Below are 20,616 nucleotides of genomic sequence, written 5' to 3'. Positions count from 1 at the left end.
TGAGTACAGAATCTCTCTCGCCCTTAATTCCTTCTTGACATCTAGGAATATTCTCCGACAACGGGCGACTTCCGCCGTATAATCCGGGAAGAAGGCAAGCGTAGGGTTCTGAATCTTGATAGGAGGGGACACCCTTGCCGCCTGCAGAATTGCGTCTCTGTCACGGAAGTTGAAGAGTCTTGCTATAATGGGTCTCGGCGCCACTCCCGGTTTTGGCCGTCCTCCCGGAACTCTGTGTGCGTTGCTCTAGTGCCCTCAGACTCCGGAACCCCAAGAATTCTGACGTTATTTCTTCTTGAGCACCCTTCTTGGTCGTCCAGTTGTTCTCTTAAGGATTTGTTCACAGCCGTCATCCGCTCCATAGACGTCTGTAGCTCCGACACATCCTCCACTAGTGATTTCGCGACCACCTCAAGTGAGTTCACGTGCTCAGCCATTTTATGGAACTCTGCGCGTATTAGGGTGACTTCGGTGGAAATCAAACCTACTGTGGCTTGTACCTGTGTTAGCGCCTTCATAACGTCTTCCAACGTCACTTTTTTCCCCCCATCATCTTCTGATGGCTTTCCTGAGGTCCTCGACTCTGCATGAGGTGAAGTGGTCTTATCATAAGCGAATTTGTCGATTCTGGTCTGCGTCGCGCTGCCTTTTGCGCCCCTGCCCGCCATGTTGTCTCCTGTAGCACCTCTGTACCACTGGAGTGTTTCACTAGCTCAGAGTTGGAAGAATATGTGGGGCGAGGGAAAGGACTCTTCCCACTTCTGCGTGCTCTCCGGGCTGTCTGTGCCACCTCTATCTGTTCAGCCGTATTTCCAGCGGCCTAGCGGTCGCCGCTCCACGCGCCTTATATAAGTCAGGCAATCAGTCCTTAATCTCTCTTGGGGGCCCTATGCTGTGGTATTGAGCCAATCGTGTCGCACTGCTGTTCCCACCAGCTTCAGCCTTCAAAACGGGGGGCAGAGTGTCCTTTTCCAGTCTAGGCACTTGCACGTGGGTCTAGGCTGGCTCTCCACACTGTTAACCTCCCCCTTATAGGTATGTGGAGAGACCCTGCATCGTCTCGTGCCCCGGCCGTGCCTCACTGCCGTTGTTTGTTGTATGGCTTTCCGCCGCCGTGGCCCCCTGCCGCCTCACCGCTGCAACTGTGTCCTCAGTGATTCCTGGTATACAGTTCTCGGTCGGAGCGCACACCGCTGATATTCCCTTCACTGGTGCTCCGTGGATACCTCGCTCCGCCTCGTGTCCTGGTCACAGCGTGTTACCACTACTGGAAGTGTGCCGTTTTGTCTTTGCGGTCATCCGTTGACATACCGCTTGATAAGTGCCCCCGAAGTGCCATTCAGTGATAGCAGCCGTGTCTCTGCGGTCTACGCCACGCTCCTGGATGCCGGTGATGTCGCTAATGGCTATTCCGGCGCTCGCAATCTCTTTGCCCGCAGTCCGGCTCTCTGTCGCAATGTATGTGCCACCTCTGCGTCCTATAGCTAGGCTCCACCTTTTGCTGTTCTTCTTGAGCCTCACCCCTTGTGACTGCTGCCGCTGTGCCACTTCGCCGCGTCGTCCTCCACACGTCTCAGCCGCAGGCACTTCCGCTCGGCCGCCCTTGATACCACAGTCCAAGGCTCACAGTTCTAGGCCGCTGCCGGACGCTTCTGGCTCGTTCTGCTCCCGGTCATGGATTCGCGCCGGCTCTTCTGCTACCGACCCTGCCCGGTCCTGGGCCTTGGGACCTTCCCTCAGAGCACGGGAAATGAACGGATTAACGGTCGGATAGACGGAGAAAGCCGCTCTACTCACGGAGCTCTTCCTTTAGGCTGCCACCATGTTCGGCTGCTAGCCACGCCCCCACTTCTATCTCCTTCTTGAGATGTGCCCCGGCTCTTCCTTGTGTCCTTTCTTTTAATCAAAGAGCACCTTTTGAAGTGTAAAAGGAACGGCTGGCTCCCCCTTCTTCAGTGTGCCCCTCCCAGCTTACAGGAATGCAGCAATACACAAATTGGTGTTGGGGGGATTCCTCTACATTCTCTCTTCTAGTTTCATCATTCAGACCTGGGTCTTATGTGTGTTTCCATGTTTCAAGGAAGGTGACTGTGTTGATAGAGGTGTTGAGGATAAGGGTGAGCACTTTGGTGATTAGGGTGGACCCTTTGTTGACATCATGATGCTACTAATGGTCTTATAATCAGACGGTACCCCATAGTGGATGGTCTTCATGATTGTAGATGTTTCCTCTGCTTTGGTTGCGTTCCATGAGGTCTCGGTTTTTCCTTTGTCCAATATCAGTAGACATGTTTCCAGGATGCTGGGGTTCATTTGTGGGTCGCCATTGTCATATATAGCTTGATTTTGCAGCAGAAGAAGTCAGAGAGGTTGTTATACAGTTCCTGTTTTGAGGTGATGCTACTGGCTGTTGTTGCGGGTGAGGTGAAGTCCTTAATGATTTTGAACATTTCTATGCTGCTGTTGTTGATGCATTCAGCTTTGGCCTTTCTCTTGGTGTCTCAGATCTGCTGGTGGTGCATCCTCAGGGTGGGTTGAACATATCCTTGTCTTGTTCTACCTGGTTTGCTGCTCTCTACCTCTGTTCAATTGCTTGCAGTGAGGTTTGGTCATTCTGAGTTCCTCCATGTACCAGCTGGCCTGCGTTTGTGTTCTTGCTAATTGGCTTTGCTTGTGAGGAACCAGGGTATTGGCAGGCTAGGCCTGTTGTGGTAGTTCTTCTGTGGTGAGGAATATTGATTGTGAAGCTGCCAATGGTGTGGTCTTTCCAAGTGATAGGTGTGGGTCTTAATCGTGATGTTGTTGAAAAAGGTAAAGATTGGGTCAAGTATGTGTCTGGCAGCGTGAGTGGATCTTGGAACTTGTTTTGTTAGTTTGAGATTTCCACTGCTTTTGGGGAGTGCAACTGAATTGCGAATGGTCCAGTCTTCTAGTTGGAAGTTAAAGTCTCCTAGGAGAATGATGGCAATGGAGTTGATGACTAGTGGGGCGACAAAGTCTGTTATGTTGCTGGTGAAATCGTACTGGGATGCTGGGGGTCAGTTGATCAGGGTTTGGCCCAGGGTGAAGTTGGCTGTGATTTGAAGTTTGAAGTTGAGGTATTCCATGTTGTCGGTTCTGGTTTCGGTGGAGTTGGTGCAACTGATGGTGTCTTTGAGGATGGTGGTGGTTCCTCCTCTGGGTCTGTGTTGTCGGTCTTGCCTGATGATCCTGTATCTGGTGGGAATGGCTGTGCTGATGTGTGGTGTTGATTCTCCAGTCAGCCATGTTTCCATGAGGAACAAGAGGTCCAAGGTGTTATTGTCCAGCAGGTCCCAGATCTCCATGGCATATTTGCTGAGTGAGTGGCTGTGGAAAAGCAGGCATGATATCGAGGATTGTGGTGCAGTTGGAGGTGGTTCAAGGGTGCTTGAATGGGTGGGAGAAGGTTGTTGGTGTAGTTGTGGTGGGTGGGGGCTTGTTGAGGCAGTGGGTGTGGTAGTGCAGGTGAAGTGGCAGAGGGTGCAGGTGAAGGCTTCTTCTGTGCTGTGTGATGTGGTGTGGCAGCTGCATGGTGAGCGGCATCTTGGGTTGAGGGTATGGAAGAGCAGTGTGGGAGCAGTGGGTCATAGAAGAAGCAAACAGGCTTAAGTTTGGTGTGCCTTTGGTACAGCAGCAGCACATTCCTGTGTGTATCCGCTGTGTGTCCACACTGTGGCTGCCATTATGTAGGTCCTGGGAGTGGGGAGGAGTGCAAGTGGAGGTGAGCAGGTCGTAGAGGGTCCCAGGAGAGCAGGAAGGGCTCACACGAGTAGCAGTTAGGACAAAACAGTGGCAGAAAAATTAGCAAAAAGTGCACAAAATGATCACAAATACAGAAACAGACAAAATGTTGCAGAAAAACGGGCACAAAGAGCACAAAACAGGCCCAACAAGAGAGATTAGCAGACAGACCATGGCAGATAAACGAGCACAGAGAGCATAAAACATGTCCAAAGTAGTAGGTGACCCTCCTGTTATGCCAGTCAATTTCCCGATCCCAGTTAACATTGTGGGCTTCAAATATCTGAGTATTTATATTACAGTAGACCCCAAACTCAGTTATACCCAAAACCTTCTCCCACCATTGGAAAGGCTTAAGCGCAACATAGCCATTTTGGAAAACTCTCCCACTGTCACTGTTAGGCAAAGCGGCCCTCTTCACGATGATGTCACTGCCCCGCTTCCTATACGTTTTGCAGAACGCCATGGACCCAGTCCCAGCTAGATATTTCAGAGAGGTTGAAAGCCTCCAAAGAGACCTGCTGTAGGACGGGAAACCCCTTATCGTTCTGACCAAACTCACAATTAACTGGTATGATGGGGGGATCAGCCGTCCCGATATTAAAAAATAATACTGGGCAGCGCACCTTGCAGCCATTAATAAGGGCACCTATGGTCTACTTGATGACCCTGGCTATGCCATGGACAGATAGACTCTACCGGGTGGGAACTTCAATCGGGCTCTATTTTCCAGGCCCAAGTGGTACACCCTTACAGGTCCAACTGACCATTCTGTCCACATCTGGCACACAGTTAACAAAAATCTGGGCTGGGAGAGACGACAAACACTGGCAACCCCCCCGCCCCTCCTCCCCCCGTGGGACTCAGAGCAACTAGGCAGCCTTTGGCAGTCCAAGGGATTTGATAAGTGGGATCTTATTGGAATCTCACTGATTAAAGACATGTGGGATAAGGGCGAAGTGAAGTCCTTTACCTCTCTGCAGCAGCAGCATGAACTGGTTAACTCAGAAAATTTCAGGTACATACAACTTCATCATGCACTAAAATCCCAATTCCCTGCCGGCTCCTCCCCTCCGGCATTATCACCTTTAGAAGACAGGTTGTTGGACGGACACCTACCCGAAAAGCCATATCACTAACCTAAAAAAAACTCATAAACAATATGATAGACCCACTTGGGCCACTACGTGAGAAATGTGTGTGAGATGGCCTCAAGTTAGACGATGAAGATTGGCAGGAGGCAGTGTCCTCACTTAGAGTTGTGTCCATTTCGGCAAGGCTTAGGCTAGTCCAACTGAAAATTCTTCACAGAGTCTACATCACATGGCCTATCCTGGTCCGTATGGGTAGATCCGAATCAGGGGATTGTAGGAGGGGGTGCGGGCAGGAGTAGTCATTTCTGCACGTGGTATGGGAATGTGAATATATCCAACATTATTAGCGCCAGATCCACAAAGTACTAAGTGAGGTGCTTTCAGTCGTCCTACTCCCTGAAGCAAGGCGATGTCTCTTAAACATCTGGGAGCCCACTGAATCTCAATGTTTCTCACAGGCAGTGGGCCACGCTAGGACTTATGGTGGCAAAAAGGAATATAGCACAAAAGTGGGAGGCGCCACAAGCACCTGCAGTACACGCCTGGAACGAAGACTTGGGGCCTCATTAGGATGATGGGCGGACTTTGTCCGCCCGCCACCCTATCGGTATTCTGGACCGCCTGCCATAAGGGCGGGGAATTAGGATGTGCCCACCACAGTGGCGGGCACATCCTTCATTTTTAGCATTGTGGCGGGCGGTGCACTCTGCACCGCCCGCCACAATGCTAAAAATGCATTTTCGCATTTGCATATACATGCAAATGAAGGGGGGTACCATAGGTACCCCCCCCCCCCTGTGCACCTCCACCTCGGCCTTCACCAGGGGGGGCCGCAAGGGCTCCCCAAAGCAAAGACTGCCTGCCTTTCCGAGGCGGCATTGCCGCCGCGGAAAGGCACCTATTTGCACGCATCCAAATATGGCTAGCGGTGTCTGATAGACACCGCCACCATATGAACCCTTTTCCGCTCTGGCCACAAGGCGACCGGGGTGGAAAAGTGGCGGGCAGTGTTTGCCTCCGCTGCGGTCTCCCCCGCCATTGTAATGTGGCGGGGGGAAAAGGGTGGCGGGAGGGCATTTCTGTTGGGCGGATCGCCACCGCCACCATGGCAGTGGCGATACGCGCCAACATTGTAATGGACCCCCTAGACTGGTGCATGTATAGAGAAAAGACTGTCTACACGGCTCGTGGCTGCCCAAAAAAATCTTCCAGGGCTTGGGACCCCTAGAACGCCTACAGAAGACATATCTGTACCCCCCAGCTTGTAATGGACCATGAAGATCTCCCAATCCCATAATTTGTACCCATTGCTTTCCCACACTATCTGCTATTCTTACTACCTTCATTGAATGTACTGTCCTTGCTTCCTCTGTAATGGTTATTATGTCTTGGTGATTGTTCAATAAAAAGAATATAAAAAAAAAATGCCCAAAGAGACCAATTAACTGAAAAAAACAGTGGCAGAACAACAGGCACCAAGGCCACAAAGTGAGCATAAGGAAAGAGATTAGTAGACAACACAGTGGCAGAAAAATTAACACAAAAATAGAGATTTGTAAACAAAGCAAGGGCACAAAAGAAAATGAGAAAGCAGTGTAAGAAGAGTGAATGAGAGGGATAGAGAGATTGAAAGGGCGTAAAAGAGTGAATGAGAAAGGAAGAAGAGAGGAGCAAGGCGGGAGCCTCGAGGCGCTGGAGCAGAGTCCGTAAGTGCCTTGACCATTTAGAGCACAGGTAAATCCTAATTCTCATTTTTCTCATTTATGTTTCCTACTTCCTTGATGGGGAGGGAAAACACAGGGGAAAAGCCGGAGTGGATGCTGTGGTACTTGCCAATTTTGAACAAAATGTTAGTACTTGCAATATACTGCTCAAGTTTTCACCCTGTACATCAGGGACATTTTAATGGTATTCTGTGCAAGACTGCCATAGTTCACAAGGCGCTCATGCAAAACAGTGCCTTACACTTCCATTTCTAGACACAAGTGGCTGCTGAGCTTAGCCAAATGACAATCGTCAGGACCTGTGTTTAGCTCTTCTGCGATGGCTCATTAGTGCAGTGGATGGTATCAGTAATAGGGCTCAGCTTGGTGTAGGGCCTGGATAAAGGATAGGCACTGACAAGGGCGGCTCCTCAGTCTGATCGGAGGAGCGTCGCCCCACTTAAAAATTGGCCAGAAATGAAAAATAAAATGGTAATTTATTCCCATTTTATCTTCCATCCTGAAGCGAGCATCAGGAAGGTGGCAGGGCTGCTACTGAATGACTGGGTGTGCTAGGTGTGCACTTTTCAAAGTGAGCATGTCCCTTTGGACACCATCTTGCGGTGGCCAGCCAGACAAGCACACTGACCTCTAACCAAGCAAGTGCAGACCTTCAGAGCACTGTGGATCAACAAGTGAGGTCACTCCCTCCAATCAGAGCAGTGCTTTCATAGCATGAGAGCAGCACCAGGATTGGTCTTCGGAGTTTCATGGTGACTGAGCTGCAGTCGTGAGAGGTCCAGAGCATGAATGAAGTAAGTTTACTTCTATTTTATTTTATGTTCATGTGCGCGCACCCATTAAAATAATTTTTTTTTATTTGAGCACGTGCCCGCCAATGGGCACTGAGTGGAACGTTTACTAGGGCGCAGCCAAAGTCCAAGCACAGTTGGTTTTGACCATACAGGGGGTTGGTCCTCTGTTTGTCTACCCACTCTTTCACCCATAGTCTAGGCACAACAGGTTATGTCTAAATTGAGGCATAGCACATGGCTTCACCAGGAAGCAGACCCGGCATTAAATTCCTGCTGCAAAGGGAGTTATGTCCACACGGAGCTGCACAAAGAGCCTAGTCGAATATTCTCGCCCAGTGCATACTGTCCATGGCTAAAGGCCATGCTCAGTTGACTTTGTTCACTTGGCCACTTGGCATAGTGCTTGTCTGATGAAGAAGTGATATGTCATGATAATAAATAAAACCGCATAACAACACAACATCAGTAAATATGCAAACAAACAAACAACTGTAGGCCCATCGTGATTGCATTGATGGTGTCAGTGAGGAGATAATGTGGAGTCATCACTAATTTTGTCGATAATGTTTTTTGTAATGCCATCTGTGAAATTATAGAGTAGTTTTACTAACACTTTGTGGCTGTTTTAAATCACAAAAGCATTGCAAACTGGTGCTAAGTGTTGTTTTGGAATTTATTTTCCAGTGCAAATTCTGATTTGTGTTGTAACATAGCCCTAAAGTAACGCAGTATAGCACTATGTGCTACATTGCACTATTTTGTTTCAGGGGCATTCAATGGTTGGTATCTGGGCATTCCCATTCAACCTCCCATGGATTTTTAAGCAAAGCCCTACCTACTATAAAAGGGAGATAGGACATTGCACCTAAAAAGAATGCCCCTTCAAGGCAGCCATAAAGTTTGAGAACATTTTCCTTTTCTCTAAACTTTTCCAACCTTGCATGTGCGCTGCGCTGTACAGCACACATTCACATTGTGAAACGTGTTAAACTTTCTAAGCATAGTATTTTGTCCGGGAAAGGAGCCCTTCCAACGAAAAAACAATCCTGGACATCAAGCAGACACCATTGCACATTAGTGGAAGGGTGTGCGGATTGATGCAAGGTAGACAAACATGCACAAGTGCGGAGGGGCGGAGAGAGAAAAACCATATCATATCTTAGTAGTTACGGTGCTGTTCCACTCTATCTCAGTCAACACACTGCAGAAACTCTTTTTGCTGCACTGCTTAGCAAGAAAAACTAGAAAATATTCCCCTATGCGTGAAGTCACTAATAGTGCATTTCAGAGTAACTTGTGCCTGTGTAGCTAAGTATATTTTTCAAATTTCAGAGGCTTTTAGGTTTTAAGTCGAAACCCTAACGTTCCTTCAAATGAAGTATTTTGAGAGAATATTTATGAGCACAAATAAAGGGCACTGTGTGAACCATGGATTATGCATATGTTGTTGAGGTAGCATTCGCACATTTTTAGTTATGAGTAGATGTTACTCTTTTGAAAATATGTTTACCGATAAGGAATTTTAGAGTGAATCACAGGAACACATATACCAACTCATCCGAACCACCAAAAGGACCTCCTTAAAAGAACACATCGATAACAATACACACAACAGCAAAGAGCTATTGAACATTGTGAAGGAACTCTCCTACCCAGCTCCCGCTCCAATGACATTTCACAGTCGCAAGACGTATGCGACTCCTTAGCCACCGTCTTTTACCGCAAGATTGCAGGCATCAACTACAGCTTCAATGCCCAGACCCCCCCTAAAGCCGCCAACACCACAGACTCACTACCCCCCAGCCTTACCAACCACCTCTCTCATGGACCCACGTCAACGACGACGACACCATCAAGACCATGAACACCATCCACTCCGGCTCACCATCCGACCCCTGCCCTCACCACATCTTCAACAAAGCAAACCGCATCATCGCACCCCAACTCCGGAAGATCATCAATAGCTCCTTCAAGACCGCCAACTTCCTGGAAAGCTGGTAGTACGCCGAGATCAACGCCCTACTAAAAAAACCCACAGCAGACCCAAAGGACCTCAAGAACTTCCGGCCCATCTCCCTGCTTCCGTTCCCTGCAAAAGTCATCGAAAAGATCGTCAACAGGCAACTGACCCATTCCCATTAGGAGAACAACATCCTGGACCCATCCCAATCTGAATTCTGCAGCAATCAAAGCACCAAAACCACCCTCATCGCTGCCACAGACGACATCAGGACCCTCTTGGACAATGGCGAAACCACAGCCCTTATCCTCTTGGACCTCTTGGTCGCCTTCGACACCATCTACCACCACACCCTATGCACACGCCTACACAACGCAGGAATACGCGACAAAGCCCTGGACTGGATCACCTCCTTCCTCCCTGACAGAACCCAGAGGGTTCGCCTCCCCCCTTTCCGTTCTGAAGTCACCAAGAACATCTGCGGTGTGCCCCAAGGATCATCCCTCAGCCCTACCCTTTTCAACATCTTCATGGCACCGTTTGCCAACATCGTCTGATTGCGCAACCTAAACATTGTCTCCTACGCCAATGACACTCAGCTGATCCTCTCACTCACCAAGAGCCCCACCACCGCCAAAACCAACTTCTACGAAGGAATGAAGGCCCTTGCCTACTGGATGCAGAACAGTCGCCTAAAACTTAACTCAGAGAAGACAGAGGTCCTCATTCTCGGCTCCACCCCCTCCGCCTGGGACGACTCTTGGTGGCCAACCACCCTGGGAGCCTGACCCACACCTACCAACCGTGCATGCAACCTGGGGTTCATCCTGGGCTCATCGCTCTCAATGACCCAGCAAGTCAACACCATCTCCTCCTGCTTCAACACCCTCCGAATGCTGTGCAAGATCTACAGATGGATTCCCACCAAAACCAGAAGGACGGTCACCCAGGCCCTCGTCAGCAGGAGACTGGACTACTGCAATGCCCTCTACGCGGGAATCACAGGAAAACTCCAGAAAAGACTCCAATACATACAGAAAGCCTACGCACGCCTCATCCTTGACATACCCCGCCACACCCACATCACCTCTCACCTGAAAGACCTGCACTGGCTCCCAGCCAACAAGAGGATCACCTTCAAGCTCCTCACCCACGCTCACAAAGCACTCCACAACGCCAAACCGCCAGTTTCGCTCTGCCGACCTCGCCCACGCCACTGTCCCATGCATCCACAGGACCTCCACCGGCAGATCCTTCTCTTACCTCGCCACCAAGACATGGAACACCCTACCCACACAGCTGCGACAGACCCAGGACCTGCTGACCTTCAGGAGACTTCTCAAAACCTGGCTGTTCGAGCAGTAGCTGCACCCCTTTTAGCACCTTGAGACCCACACGGGTGATTAGTGCACCCTAAAAATGTTTGATTGATTGATTGATTGTTCTTTTCTAAATATGATGTAAGCCCATTCAGTACTTTTTGAGATAAAAAAGCACTTTGTGCCTCATTTAGGGTTTGGAGGGGCGGGATTCCTGTCACAAACTGGCGCCCTGCCGGCCTGCCAAACCCATGGTCCTCCTGCCTTACTAAGTGGGCAGGGAACCCTTGTTTGATCACTGGTGGAGCCTAGGTCACCTCCAGGTGCAGTCAATCAAAGGTGATGTCATTTCTGCCAGAGGAACATATGTTGGTCAGTCCTCCTTTTTCACACCTGTGTCTACACGGTGATACATTCCAGACCGAGGGAGGGAAAATAAAGAATGACCCCTCCCGTCCACCCACGGCACCCATGGCCCTTCATCAGGGCCATGGTTTTTGTGTTTTAAGAAACAAACCTATGATTATTGTGGGGGGTTGCTTCTGGCAAAAGAAAAAGATGGTCAGTGCAAAGAAGCCTAAGGCTATAGGAGGAACTGTTCACCATTCGGTTTTATCAGAAGTTAATCCTCTGTACTGGTTGGTGCATTTTTGGTAATGAGAACTTTGATTACATGTGAGGGATCTTCAGATTGTGCAGACACTCTGGTTCTGTGGATGAGAAAAGCCTCGATCAAAATGGTGGGCTGGCAGCCCACCTGCAAAGAGCCAAATGAGGGCTTCTGTCAGTCCGCACACATTTATGGATAAGTAAGCACTCTTGGTTTAGCTGAACATGTTGTGATGTTGCTTTAAGTCAAATAATTTTCTCCAAAATTAACCAACGGATATATTTTTGTCCAAGGTTCTTCTCTATAAAGTGGTCCACTAATGATGAATTACTCTTTTTAGTTCTAATGAATGGATTTACGACTACTAATTTTACGTTCGCACTCGGGCCGGAATTTCCGGCCCGGAGGCTGAGCTTCCGGCCCGGAGGCAGAGCTTCTGGCTTGGAGGCGGAGCTTGCGGCCCGGAGGGGGAGCTGGCTAAATCCCCACCTCTGAGCCAGAAGCTCCACCTCTGGGCCGCAAGCTCGGCCTCCAAGCCAGAAGCTCCGCCGGCCGGCCCGAGTGCAGAAGTAAAGTTAGTAGTCGTAAATCCATTCTGTGAATACTAAAAGTAGTAAGTGCATTCTGTGAATACCAAAAGTTGTGAGTGCATTCTGTGAATACCAAAAGTAGTAAATTTAGGATTTTGTCTTAAGTTAGTGCTGTGAATCGGGCCCCGAGATTTCTCACTTTTTTTTTAGCAGGGTCGGAAGAGGGCCTAATTCATCTGGCCACCAGAAAGGGGACCAAAATGAGGTGTTGTTGCCAATTAGGATGACTTCAGTTTTTGATGAATTAATTTTAGACAGTTGATGTCCATCCATTGGCTCACAATGCTCATGCAATTATGAAATATGCTGCTCATATCAGGGCATTTACTAGGAAGAGAAACCTCGATCTGGGCGTCATCAGTTCATCACACTAATGACAACCCAAATGATTTCATTGGAGAAGTCAAAGATGGGATGTACAGGTTAAAAAGCGTTGGGCTTAAAGACGAGCCCTGTTGAATACCGCAAGGTAAAGGAAAATGGGTTCAGATGTAAAATCATTCAGGGAAACAGACTGAACACGGTCAGTGAGGAAGGAGCGCAATAGAGGGGCTAGAGCAGTCGACCTCGAAGCTGGGGAACTGGGTTCGAGTCTCGGCGACGAGGCTCCCCATCCTGTCATTCTGGGCAAATCACTTAATCTCCCCATGCTTAACAAAAATGAATGTGTCCATCTGTAACGAAACTGGTGCTCTTGTAAAGCGCTCTGATACCTAACTCGGTTGTAGTTCACGCTATATAAAACTCTAAATAAATTTTAAAACAATTAATTGTGAGAGTGCAACACCCTCAATCTGTCATGGTTTCAACCGGTCAGTCAAGACCATGTCAAACTCTGCAGATAGGTCAAGTAGGATAAGTGCAGCATTACCGCCTCTATCCACAGATGCCTTGATTACCACTGTGGCCACTATTATTGCAGACTCAGTAATGTGGCCTTTGCGAAACCCAAATCGTGTGTCACTTAGCAAATTATTGTTTTCCAAAAAAGGCCTCCAGCAGCGAATTTATTAACTTTTCAACAAGTTTACCTGGAAAAGGCAGCCTTGACATAGGTCTATAGTTGTTTGGATCGAGGGCATTCAAGTTGGGTTTCTTCAGCAATGAGAGAATTGACGCTGATTTCAACTGATTAGGAAAGCAACCTGCCCGAAACATGGCATTAAAGATCACCGCTAACTAGGTGGCTACTAGGTCAGGTGCTAGCTGGTCAATGGTGGGGGGGGGCACGGGTCTGAGGGAGATCCTGGCTTGGGGCCTGATTACAAGTTTGGCGGTCCTGGAGCGTGCCTGCCCACCAGTGCCCTGCACCAGTACTGCCAAACTCAACTGCCACCTGCCCAATTAGGAGTAATTTCATTGTCTGGCGGGCGGGCAGACTGGCAGTCCCGCAGTGATGCAGTTTAACACCTTCGCTGCGGTGGCTATTCCGCCGCAGCGCTAAGGGGGAGGCTGGGCCGTGAGGCGGTCCCGCGCTCGTGACGGAACTGCTCCGTCACGGCCCGCGGGTGAGCTGTGCTTGTGACGGAACGGTTCCGTCATGGCCCCGCCCGCTCTTCAGAACGTCCAGCGCAGGCGTGGAATTCGCGCCGCGCAGTCGCGGCGAGCGGGCTGTGATGGAACCATTCCGTCACCAGCACAGCCCACCCGAGGCTTGTGACGGAACGGTTCCGTCACGAGCATGGGAGGGGTTAAAGGCAGATATTGAGACATATAACTGCGCCGCCAGGGGACTGCCAATGGACGTTCCTGCATGGCGTGGACTGATCAGTCCCATGCACAGGGGCAACAGGGGGACATGTGGGGGACATGTAAGGTGTCCCTTTGTTTTCCCACCGCCAACCTTTTCATGGTGGGCTCGGCAGTCCAATGGAGTGCCAAACTCATAATCAGTGCTTAGGATGGCTAGTTTAATTTGTTCCTTGAAGAGATGTTCAAATTCAGTAAACGAGATCCTCTATGTTCTTACTAGTTGAATTTTTGCCTGAGATCAAAGAAAATCTTTTAAAGATAGTTTTAACTTTTTTCTGGAATCACAGGTCCAGTGAATTGCAAAAAGCCTGACTAAAATCCTCTGAATTTCTAGTGTCAGGAAAGGAGAATTTGGTACTGTTTGAAACAAGGCTTTGTTGGAACAGCGAGCTGATTCAATTTATTTAATATAATAAACTAATTATTTTATAAGAATACGTTTTTTATATCGAATGATCAAGGCTTTTTTTTTTCTTTTTCTTCACAAGATGCACGCCTGTCTGCGGCACCCCTGTTTAGCGGCTCAAAATGCGTAGTCAAACCAGGGTACAGAAGGTTTACTTCTCTTAAAAGTCTTGTGTTTAGCAAGTGCCAGTTTATTAGCTGCAATATTCAGCCAGGTAGAATAATTGACATTAAATTGATGCCGTTAGATTTTTCTAGCTGTGTCTCAGCCAAGATAGCATTAAGATCTGTGGCTTGGGCCAAATGCCAAGAACGTGACAGAGATACTTTCATAAAACCTTGGCAGGGGGTTTACTTCCTGTGAGCGTGATTTCCCATAAAACTGCAGTATATGATCTGACCAGGTTAACAGGAGTAAAACTGGGTTAGACATGGCAGAGTTGTTTGAAAATATGCCATCCATTGTGTGACCAGCTGAGTGGGTGGAACCGCCCACTCGATGTTCAAAACACATTCCTAGTAGGGTGTCAACTAGAACTTCAGTGTCAGGTTCTGTCTGATTCTCCAGGTGAAAATTAAAGTCACCTAGTAAAGTGATTTTGGATTTCGACATAGAGGATTCTAATCGAGATCCTATGGCTTGAATAAACGTTGTTCACGGCCCTGATGGGCGGTACAGATGAATACCATTAAAAGATTGAGTTTTAGTTAATTCAAAGTTAATCAAGGGTCCCTCGAAGTCTGAGGAGGGGGCTGGAGTAAACATAATGGTCAGGTAGTCGCGGTAAAAGACCGCTAGACCTTCATCCTTCTCATGCTCTCTTTCCAGTCTAAAAATAGCATAACCAGGATGAGTGACAACAGTCATCTCAGGGCCTGAGGCCTGGTCAGCCCAGGTTTCCACTACAAAAGCCAAAGCTGGCTGATGTGTGTCCATAAATTCGGCGATTTTCTAAATGGTGTTTAACCAGAGACTTGGCATTAATTAACACAAATTTGACATTTGTACAAGAATTTGGCGAGGTATTTAACAAAACCTGAGGGTCTTTGTGGGTGTCAGTGTGGGTAATTCTGGTGTTACGCTCTTGGCAGAAGTCCCCAGGGACATCTGGGTTTGTGGAGCTGAGTTTATGACAATTGAGGACCGTACCTTGTGGCTTAGAGCCAGCAGGGCATCTGTAGAATAGCTCAGCTGCCCCACACTATAGATGTTTAACCAGCGGTTGAAGTTCATTAAAAAAAGTAAGGGAACTGTGATGCTGTGCTCAATGGGGGCAAGGGGAATAAGTGTGGTGATGGGATCAAAGGCGTGGCTGAAAAAACAAAAAATATCTTTCATCTTCAGGTATGTATGTATAAAATACCACTCAGCTTAAATGTAAAATAAATACAGGTTACGTTACTCAGTGGGAAATGTACTATCATACTTTTTTAAATCTCTGTTTCTTAATGCACATCAGAGGTCTGTGCCTGTAACCAGACAGCCACGGAATTGAATCCTGTTTCAAGCAGTGGAGAATAGTTAGTGGATAACACAGGCCTCTGATGCGCAGGGGCCTGTGTTACACACCTTTAAAACGCACACACTTCATCACTCAGCTGGTAACTCCTTTCCAATAACACTCAACAACAAAAAATCTGTGTCGTCAGGAAGTGTAAAGTGATTCCGTTAGTCAAAGCCAATACTTGCTTCTGAGTTCCCTTTAAATTTGCAATGGACCCATTTGCACGTTTGCGTTTCTTTTAGATAAGTAGGCACTTTGGCAAGAAGGTTTGTTTAGCTGTCTGCCCTTCCCTCGGGGTCACAGCACAGGAGACTACCTGCCTTACCCGTTTGCTGAAGCATTTCAGCTCTCCGAATGAACTATACCGGAATGGTTATCTTTTCACAGAAAATAGGGGAACTGTTGTCCTTACATAAAAAAGGGTATGGCTACATCATGCCTCTTCAATCCTGCCCACTTCGACCAAAGTTTTCAACCTACCAGGGACACAGGGCCTAGGCCCGGTCCAGGCGCAGACAGGTGCAGACAGGCTTGACTTTGGAGCATCAGTGCTGACATCGATTTATGAAGTTTATTTATTTATTTATGTTTGTGTTTTATAGAGTGCGAACTTGACCTGTTAGGGTATCAGAGCACTTTACAGGAATCATAGAATTGTACAAAAGGCTTGGAATCACAAAGTAAACAATCGATAGGGAGGGGGTGGTGCTGGATACATAAGGGATAGAAAGACACGTACAGTATACATTTACAATGACTCCAGACAAGACCCAATTGCTGGTTACATAGTGGATAAAAGGGCATGTATGTACAGTTTATAATAAAAATTACTCAAGATAAGGCCACAGGTTTCTTGGTGGGGTGACTCGGTAATCCGAGGGGAGGCAATAATCGGAAATAGATCAGGGACTCAGTGGTGTTTGAAGGCAGAATTTAAACGAGGAATTTCCCCATAAGGAAGGTTTTGGCATCCTTTTTAAAGCTTGCCAGAGAAGGGATTCTTGTGATGGTGGGTGGGAGAGAGTTGGAGCGGCCCCGAAGAAAGCTCGATTATAGTTTTTTTCCCCCCGAAAACGTGTAGGTTGGAGCAAGAGGTCTCTGGAGGACCGAGAGTTTCTGATTCCTCTGGAGACCACAAGTTTCTGTGCAAGATATGAGGGGGAGTTTGAGTATGAAGTCTTGTATGTAATGCAAGCTAGTTTAAGCTGTATTTTTGCCTCAAGTGAGGAGTCTTAAGCATCTAAACTGCTAGCTACCAGTCTGGGCATAATTTGGTTTGGCTCCCTTCGCTCAAACGGAAGGCCCGCAGTAGACCGGGAAGTCAATTGAATTCGGCACAAAGAAAAAAATGCCCAGGAAAGAGGCAATCCCACCCACAAAGCAAAGGAGGTCAGCAATTAAAAGAGTAGTTATAACTTAGGTAGAGTTTTTTAAAACAGCCTATTAAATGCAAAGCTCCCAAAACACTTGCCTGCCTTGGTAAATCTCTTCTGGATGTAGTCGTCAGGGCAGTAAATATTTATTTGACTAGATCTGCAGATTTTAGGATGAATGATTCCTTTTTGTGAGTTTTGGTCAGGCAAACAGGCACAAGGTTCTCTTTTTCAACCATATCCCATTGGATAAGTTAGGTGAATTCCATTGCTTACTCCAGGGTGGACCTTGTGGCTCCTGGGTCTGTTCAGGCTCGTTCATCTCGTGAAATGGCAGCATCATGCGCAGAGTGGGGTTGTGTTTCCATTACAGATATATGAGCTGTGGTCACCTTGGCTTCTCCATCTACTTTTGTTGACCATTGCAGGCGGAATCTAGCTCAGGTATCTTGTTAGACCTGGCACCTTGGCGTGGGTCTCCCTTCCATTTCCTGCTGTTGCCTCATGTGTTTTTGCTAGTGTTAGATGCTTTGGGCTCTGTGCCACTGCTGTCCAGTGCCACAGTGCGAGTGCTCCCTATGTAAATTGATGTGCAAATTAGTGACTCCATGATTGACTTGTTTGTTTTACTTGTGAGACCCCCGTGTAGTGCACTGAGTGTGCCCAGGCTTGTAAACAAAATGCCGCTGGTGGGCTTGCAGCACTGGTTGTGCCACCCACGGAAGCAGCCTCGTAAAATGTGTCTCAGGTCTGCCACCGCAGAGCCTGTGTGCAGTCCAGTACTGCCATGTCCACTGGGCAAGTACACCCACTTGCATGCCCCTAAACCTTCCCTTTTCTGCATATTAGTCATCCCTATGGTAGGCCCGAGGACAGGGTGCATTGTAGGTACAAGGTAGGATATGCCCTGATGCGTGTGGCATGTCCTGGTAGTGAATTATGGCCATCTTTGTTTTTCACTATTGCAAGGCTACCGGTTCCCCATAGGCCAGAATGGGCAGTTTGATTATAACATCCTACAATCCTAACTGACTCGGGGAACCAGGTAGAGATTCGACTTTAGTATGCCTGAACTCAGAATGATAAAATACATCTTTTAGTGAAGTTGGTTATAACATTCTGTGTTTGAAAATACCACTTTTAGAAAGTAGGCATTTTCTTGTCTAACCATCCAATCCTGCCTCTGCTAGGTTGTGTATTCCTTGTCTGGAGTTTGAGTGACAGGGGATGGGGAATTCCAGGAGACAGGGTGAGTCAGCCCAGGGCTGAAAAGAAAGATCTACATGTAGACGGGTGGGAGGAGTTGCACCTGGGACCTGAATAGGGCTGTGCCTTCCCTCCACAATGATGGCTACACCTCCTGTGGTGCGTCTGATGACCCTGGCCTTCACCATGAAAAGAAAGAAGGAGTCCTGTCAACAGAGTGCTCCTCCAGGACTGACCAGAACTGGTTTGGACTAGGCAAAGGCCTCTCTGCCTTCAGAGAACAAAGAAAAACTGTGTATAAAAGAGGGGACCCAGACCCCAGAGAATAAAATCACTTTTGTGAAACAAGAAGAAACCTCTGCCGAGGAGAGAACCATAGAAACTGAGGAGAGACTATCCCTAAGAGTGAGGGATTGGCCTGCAGTCGTTGCCTTACTGCCAACGAGAGGAGAGAGGAACTTTGTGTATACTTTTATCAACTTTTGACTGATCTCCAAGGGCTTGAGAGAGAGCTTGCCCTCTGACCGAAGTCTCGGGACCAGTAGACTTCACCCCCTCAGTGAATTGCTTCTGGAAACGCTGTTTTAGTCGCTACAGGGGAAAGGGAGCTGCCAGCACCGCATCGAGCTACGTCTCACCCTGCAACGCACTGCCTTGGTCTCAACGATGCCGTATCGCCAACATCACCGAGCCACTGCCTGCACTGCATCGAGAGGACACCCCGCCCTACACAGCTTCCATCTTGCAACGCAACCTCGACGGTTGCCACACCTGGCTTGCACCCCCGTCCTTGCTGCGACAACTAAAGGTACTGTGACCGAGTCTGTCCCGCTGTGCTAACCCGTATCGACACAGTCAGCAGGAATTGCGAGACTCTGTTGTGTTAACATCGCCGTAGCCGGAGGAGGCTTCCGGCTCGTAAAGAACTTTGATTCAAGTATTCCTAAGAAGATCGCTATTTTTGATAACAGTATTGTGGATCATTTTGCTGTTTACGGTATTGTGATAAGTCTATGTAAAAATACTTATTTTTAGGTTTAAAGTATTTTATTAGAAAGGTACAGCTGCATAGTAAAACAAACATATAGATATGCAATGGTAGCGGCAGGAAGTGTCCCAGGATTAGAGTTCCTATGTCCCAGCCCTGAGGCTGTCTCAGTATCCTGCGTCTTGCGTGGAAATAAGCAAATGGAGAGAAGGAGCTTCTTCGTACAGTCCTGTACCCCTCCGTGAATAAACAATACCCCCCAACAACCCTCCCCTCCCCGTCACCCGCCCTGCCCAGTGCTGCATAGTGTGGAAATAAACCGTCTACTTTGTAGTTCGTCCCGGTCCCATTCTCACTCGTGGGGTCCTACTCCCTTCCCTCCAATGGAACAGTGCTTCACAACGGGGGTGTAAGCCTCAGTAGTCTTAGGTATCTAGGGCATGTAATTTCCCTGAATTCTGTGGCCAATAGCGAGTGAAAGGGCTGCCACAGCTCCTCAAAACCAGTAACATCTCCCGCTAACGTGAGAGACAGCTTTTCCATCCCCAGAACATGCCACAACCTGTGAAGCCAACCTGTGTGAGATGGAATGGTAGGTGTGCGCCAGTGTATCAGTATGTTTTGTACTGCCGAGCCTAGCATAATAGCAATCTGCCTTCCCTTCTTAGATTTCAGCGGGTACATTAAGCCATTTGGGAGACCCAACAGAGCGTACGCTGGAAACCGAGGCAGTTCAATCTCAAAGCATGCATCAATGTCATCTATCACCGCTGACCAGTAGGCTTGCAGTACGGGGCAGTCCCAGAGGATGTGTGTTAGCGTACCAATCTGCCCACACTCGCGCCAGCATTTGTCGCTAAGGAGCCTGTTCATTTCATGCAATCGTTCCGGGGTGTAATGCCAGTAGGTGGAAACCTTGGTAAAGGTTTCCGTGAGGCCCACGTGATAGGCCGAGTGCCTCGCTCTGTGTGAAATTTGGTCCCACTCCTTATGGCTGAGTGTTCTCCCTAGTTCCTTGTTCCAACGTTCCCGGCCAGGAATGTGGAAGTGGGAGGACGGGAGCTGGAGCATCTTGTATAGGTCCGTTATGAGTTTGGCGTCCGAGGTGCGGGTAATTAGCCACCTTTCATATGGCAGTAACTTCCTATCCGCTGATTCTCTAACACTCGGCTGTAAGGCCCAGTGTCGAACCTGCCAGTACCTCATGCGGTCTGTTTCGGCCATCTGGTACTCATCTTTAAAGTCCTGGAAGGAAATCACCCCCTGAGCAGCATACATGTGGAAAAGTGCCCTGCAGCCCCTGTTCCTCCAGTGTGAGAAGGCCCCTTGCTCCGTTCCTGGTGTGAAATCTGGATTGTCTATGATCGGTGTGAATGGTGAGGGAAATGAGGTGAGTTCAAATGTGCGGTAGGTAGTGTCCCACACTCTCAGCGGCACTCGCGTGATATAAGAAGCATAGAGATTCGGGGGGGTGGTGAGGCCTGCGAAGGAATGGAATTTCCTGTAAGGGGCGTCCGGCTATTGCTTGGTCTTG

At 48.4% G+C, this 20,616-nt stretch overlaps 1 protein-coding gene across 1 annotated transcript in view; it reads left to right on the top strand.

The window, feature by feature from the left end:
* Nucleotides 1-20,616, top strand: part of LOC147701819 (uncharacterized) — a 786,161-nt gene that overhangs the window by 33,826 nt on the left and 731,719 nt on the right. The window lies entirely within an intron of this gene.

The sequence above is a fragment of the Lissotriton vulgaris genome, chromosome 7 (assembly GCF_964263255.1).
Source record: "Lissotriton vulgaris chromosome 7, aLisVul1.2, whole genome shotgun sequence".
Classification (NCBI taxonomy): domain Eukaryota; kingdom Metazoa; phylum Chordata; class Amphibia; order Caudata; family Salamandridae; genus Lissotriton; species Lissotriton vulgaris.
This window is presented reverse-complemented; position numbering and strand designations above follow the sequence as displayed.